The 5,000-nt window shown below is 37.6% G+C and overlaps 14 pseudogenes; all 14 read left to right on the top strand.

Moving 5' to 3' along the window:
• Positions 1–14: 14 nt before the first annotated feature.
• LOC148436752 (5S ribosomal RNA) lies at positions 15–133 on the top strand (annotated as a pseudogene).
• A 116-nt stretch (positions 134–249) lies between these two features.
• Positions 250–368, top strand: LOC148436751 (5S ribosomal RNA; annotated as a pseudogene).
• A 116-nt stretch (positions 369–484) lies between these two features.
• Positions 485–603, top strand: LOC148436750 (5S ribosomal RNA; annotated as a pseudogene).
• A 115-nt stretch (positions 604–718) lies between these two features.
• LOC148436749 (5S ribosomal RNA) lies at positions 719–837 on the top strand (annotated as a pseudogene).
• A 116-nt stretch (positions 838–953) lies between these two features.
• On the top strand, positions 954–1,072 carry LOC148436748 (5S ribosomal RNA; annotated as a pseudogene).
• Positions 1,073–1,657: 585 nt separating this feature from the next.
• LOC148436747 (5S ribosomal RNA) lies at positions 1,658–1,776 on the top strand (annotated as a pseudogene).
• Positions 1,777–1,892: 116 nt separating this feature from the next.
• On the top strand, positions 1,893–2,011 carry LOC148436746 (5S ribosomal RNA; annotated as a pseudogene).
• Positions 2,012–2,361: 350 nt separating this feature from the next.
• Positions 2,362–2,480, top strand: LOC148436745 (5S ribosomal RNA; annotated as a pseudogene).
• Positions 2,481–2,596: 116 nt separating this feature from the next.
• Positions 2,597–2,715, top strand: LOC148436744 (5S ribosomal RNA; annotated as a pseudogene).
• A 586-nt stretch (positions 2,716–3,301) lies between these two features.
• On the top strand, positions 3,302–3,420 carry LOC148436743 (5S ribosomal RNA; annotated as a pseudogene).
• Positions 3,421–3,535: 115 nt separating this feature from the next.
• Positions 3,536–3,654, top strand: LOC148436742 (5S ribosomal RNA; annotated as a pseudogene).
• Positions 3,655–3,770: 116 nt separating this feature from the next.
• LOC148436741 (5S ribosomal RNA) lies at positions 3,771–3,889 on the top strand (annotated as a pseudogene).
• Positions 3,890–4,474: 585 nt separating this feature from the next.
• LOC148436740 (5S ribosomal RNA) lies at positions 4,475–4,593 on the top strand (annotated as a pseudogene).
• Positions 4,594–4,709: 116 nt separating this feature from the next.
• Positions 4,710–4,828, top strand: LOC148436739 (5S ribosomal RNA; annotated as a pseudogene).
• The last annotated feature ends 172 nt before the right edge of the window (positions 4,829–5,000 follow it).

Here is a 5,000-nt window from a genome sequence, read left to right as displayed (position 1 = left end):
TAATGCTTTTGAGCACCTACAGCCAAACCACACTGGACATGCCCAATCTCGTCTGATCTTGGAAACTATGCAGTGTTGGGCATGGTTTGTACTTGGATGGGAGACCACCTGGGAATACCAGGTGCTGTAGGTAATTTTAGACAGCCAGAACATTCTTTTCTATTACATTTTACATTTAATTTTTTCAACTTATCAATGAATTTACTTGAGTTAAGAAGTAATAGAGGTCTAAATTTAATGCTTTTGAGCACCTACAGCCAAACCACACTGGACATGCCCAATCTCGTCTGATCTTGGAAACTATGCAGTGTTGGGCTTGGTTTGTACTTGGATGGGAGACCACCTGGGAATACCAGGTGCTGTAGGTAATTTTAGACAGCCAAAACATTGTTTTCTATTACATTCTACATTTCATTTTTTAAACTTATCAATGAATTTACTTGAGTTAAGAAGTAAAAGAGGTCTAAAGTTAATGGTTTTGAGCACCTACAGCCAAACCAGTCTAGACATGCCCAATCTCGTCTGATCTTGGAAGCTATGCAGTGTTGGGCCTGGTTAGTACTTGGATGGGAGACCACCTGGAAATACTAGGTGCTGTAGGTAATTTTATACTGCCATAATATTCTTTTCTATTACATTTTACATTTCATTTTTCAACTTATCATTGAATTTACTTGAGTTAAGAAGTAAAAGAGGTCTAAACTTAATGTTTTTGAGCACCTACAGCAAAACCACACTGGACATGCCCAATCTCGTCTGAACTTGGAAGCTAGGCAGTGTTGGGCCTGGTTAGTACTTGGATGGGAGACCACCTGGGATTACCAGGTGCTGTAGGTAATTTTATACTGCCATAACATTCTTTTCTATTACATTTTAAATTTAATTTTTTCAACTTATCAATGAATTTACTTGAGTTAAGAAGTAATAGAGGTCTAAAGTTAATATTTTTGAGCACCTACAGCCAAACCACACTGGACATGCCCAATCTCGTCTGATCTTGGAAGCTATGCAGTGTTGGGCCTGGTTAGTACTTGGATGTGAGACCACCTGGGAATACCAGGAGCTGTAGGTAATTTTATACTGCCATAACATTCTTTTCTATTAAATTTTACATTTAATTTTTCAATTTATCATTGAATTTACTTGAGTTAAGAAGTAAAAGAGGTCTAAAGTTAATACTTTTGAGCACCTACAGCCAATCCACACTGGACATGCCCAATCTCATCTTATCTTGGTAGCTATGCAGTGTTGGGTATGGTCAGAACTTGGATGGGAGACCACCTGGGAAAACCAGGTGCAGTAGGTAATTTTATACTGCCATAACTTTCTTTTCTATTACATTTTACATTACATTTTTTCAACTTAGCAATGAATTTACTTGAGTTAAGAAGTAAAAGATGTCTAAAGTTAATATTTTTCAGCACCTATAGCCCAACCACACTGGACATGGCCAATGTCGTTTGATCTTGGAAGCTATGCAGTGTTGGGCATGGTCAGTACTTGGATGGGAGACCACCTGGGAATACCAGGAGCTGTAGGTAATTTTATACTGCCAGAACATTCATTTCTATTACATTTTACATTTAATTTTTTCAACTTATCAATGAATTTACTTGAGTTAAGAAGTTAAAGAGGTCTAAATTTAATGCTTTTGAGCACCTACAGCCAAACCACACTGGACATGCCCAATCTCGTCTGATCTTGGAAGCTATGCAGTGTTGGGCCTGGTTTGTACTTGGATCGGAGACCACCTGGGAATACCAGGTGCTGTAGGTAATTTTAGACAGCCAAAACATTCTTTTCTATTACATTCTACATTTCATTTTTTCAACTTATCAATGAATTTACTTGAGTTAAGAAGTAAAAGAGGTCTAAAGTTAATTGTTTTGAGCACCTACAGCCAAACCACACTAGACATGCCCAATCTCGTCTGATCTTGGAAGCTATGCAGTGTTGGGCCTGGTTAGTACTTGGATGGGAGACCACCTGGGAATACTAGGTGCTGTAGGTAATTTTATACTGCCATAACATTCTTTTCTATTACATTTTACATTTCATTTTTCAACTTTTCATTGAATTTACTTGAATTAAGAAGTAAAAGAGGTCTAAAGTTAATGTTTTTGAGCACCTACAGCCAAACCACACTGGACATGCCCAATCTCGTCTTATCTTGGTAGCTATGCAGTGTTGGGCCTCGTCAACCCTTGGATGGGAGACCACCTGGGAAAACCAGGTGCAGTAGGTAATTTTATACTCCCATAACATTCTTTTCTATTACATTTTACATTTAATTTTTTCAACTTATCAATTAATTTACTTGAGTTAAGAAGTAATACAGGTCTAAAGTTAATGTTTTTGAGCACCTACAGCCAAACCACACTGGACATGCCCAATCTCGTCTGATCTTGGAAGCTATGCAGTGTTGGGACTGGTTAGTACTTGGATGGGTGACTACCTAGGAATCCCAGGTGCTGTAGGTAATTTTAAACAGCCATAACATTCTTTTCTATTACATTTTACATTTAATTTTTTCAACTTATCAATGAATTTACTTGTGTTAAGAAGTAAAAGCGGTCTAAATTTAATGCTTTTGAGCACCTACAGCCAAACCACAGTGGACATGCCCAATCTCGTCTGATCTTGGAAGCTATGCAGTGTTGGGCCTGGTAAGTACTTGGATGGGAGACCACCTGGGAATACCAGGAGCTGTAGGTAATTTTATACTGCCAGAACATTCTTTTCTATTACATTTTACATTTAATTTTTTCAACTTAACAATGAATTTACTTGAGTTAAGAAGTAATAGAGGTCTAAATTTAATGCTTTTGAGCACTTACAGCCAAACCACACTGGACATGCCCAATCTCGTCTTATCTTGGTAGCTCTGCAGTGTTGGGTATGGTCAGAACTTGGATGGGAGACCACCTGGGAAAACCAGGTGCAGTAGGTAATTTTATACTGCCATAACATTCTTTTCTATTACATTTTACATTACATTTTTTCAACTTAGCAATGAATTTACTTGAGTTAAGAAGAAAAAGATATCTAAAGTTAATATTTTTCAGCACCTAAACCCAAACCACACTGGACATGGCCAATGTCATTTGATCTTGGAAGCTATGCAGTGTTGGGCATGGTCAGTACTTGGATGGGAGACCACCTGGGAATACCAGGAGCTGTAGGTAATTTTATACTGCCAGAACATTCTTTTCTATTACATTTTACATTTAATTTTTTCAACTTATCAATGAATTTACTTGAGTTAAGAAGTAAAAGAGGTCTAAAGTTAATGGTTTTGAGCACCTACAGCCAAACCAGTCTAGACATGCCCAATCTCGTCTGATCTTGGAAGCTATGCAGTGTTGGGCCTGGTTAGTACTTGGATGGGAGACCACCTGGAAATACTAGGTGCTGTAGGTAATTTTATACTGCCATAATATTCTTTTCTATTACATTTTACATTTCATTTTTCAACTTATCATTGAATTTACTTGAGTTAAGAAGTAAAAGAGGTCTAAACTTAATGTTTTTGAGCACCTACAGCAAAACCACACTGGACATGCCCAATCTCGTCTGAACTTGGAAGCTAGGCAGTGTTGGGCCTGGTTAGTACTTGGATGGGAGACCACCTGGGATTACCAGGTGCTGTAGGTAATTTTATACTGCCATAACATTCTTTTCTATTACATTTTAAATTTAATTTTTTCAACTTATCAATGAATTTACTTGAGTTAAGAAGTAATAGAGGTCTAAAGTTAATATTTTTGAGCACCTACAGCCAAACCACACTGGACATGCCCAATCTCGTCTGATCTTGGAAGCTATGCAGTGTTGGGCCTGGTTAGTACTTGGATGTGAGACCACCTGGGAATACCAGGAGCTGTAGGTAATTTTATACTGCCATAACATTCTTTTCTATTAAATTTTACATTTAATTTTTCAATTTATCATTGAATTTACTTGAGTTAAGAAGTAAAAGAGGTCTAAAGTTAATACTTTTGAGCACCTACAGCCAATCCACACTGGACATGCCCAATCTCATCTTATCTTGGTAGCTATGCAGTGTTGGGTATGGTCAGAACTTGGATGGGAGACCACCTGGGAAAACCAGGTGCAGTAGGTAATTTTATACTGCCATAACTTTCTTTTCTATTACATTTTACATTACATTTTTTCAACTTAGCAATGAATTTACTTGAGTTAAGAAGTAAAAGATGTCTAAAGTTAATATTTTTCAGCACCTATAGCCCAACCACACTGGACATGGCCAATGTCGTTTGATCTTGGAAGCTATGCAGTGTTGGGCATGGTCAGTACTTGGATGGGAGACCACCTGGGAATACCAGGAGCTGTAGGTAATTTTATACTGCCAGAACATTCATTTCTATTACATTTTACATTTAATTTTTTCAACTTATCAATGAATTTACTTGAGTTAAGAAGTTAAAGAGGTCTAAATTTAATGCTTTTGAGCACCTACAGCCAAACCACACTGGACATGCCCAATCTCGTCTGATCTTGGAAGCTATGCAGTGTTGGGCCTGGTTTGTACTTGGATCGGAGACCACCTGGGAATACCAGGTGCTGTAGGTAATTTTAGACAGCCAAAACATTCTTTTCTATTACATTCTACATTTCATTTTTTCAACTTATCAATGAATTTACTTGAGTTAAGAAGTAAAAGAGGTCTAAAGTTAATTGTTTTGAGCACCTACAGCCAAACCACACTAGACATGCCCAATCTCGTCTGATCTTGGAAGCTATGCAGTGTTGGGCCTGGTTAGTACTTGGATGGGAGACCACCTGGGAATACTAGGTGCTGTAGGTAATTTTATACTGCCATAACATTCTTTTCTATTACATTTTACATTTCATTTTTCAACTTTTCATTGAATTTACTTGAATTAAGAAGTAAAAGAGGTCTAAAGTTAATGTTTTTGAGCACCTACAGCCAAACCACACTGGACATGCCCAATCTCGTCTTATCTTGGTAGCTATGC

This window comes from Taudactylus pleione, unplaced genomic scaffold (genome assembly GCF_031769625.1).
Source record: "Taudactylus pleione unplaced genomic scaffold, aTauple2 ptg001778l, whole genome shotgun sequence".
NCBI lineage: Eukaryota > Metazoa > Chordata > Amphibia > Anura > Myobatrachidae > Taudactylus > Taudactylus pleione.
The sequence above is the reverse complement of the archived record's forward strand: the minus strand, read 5'-3'. Positions and strand labels throughout refer to the sequence as shown.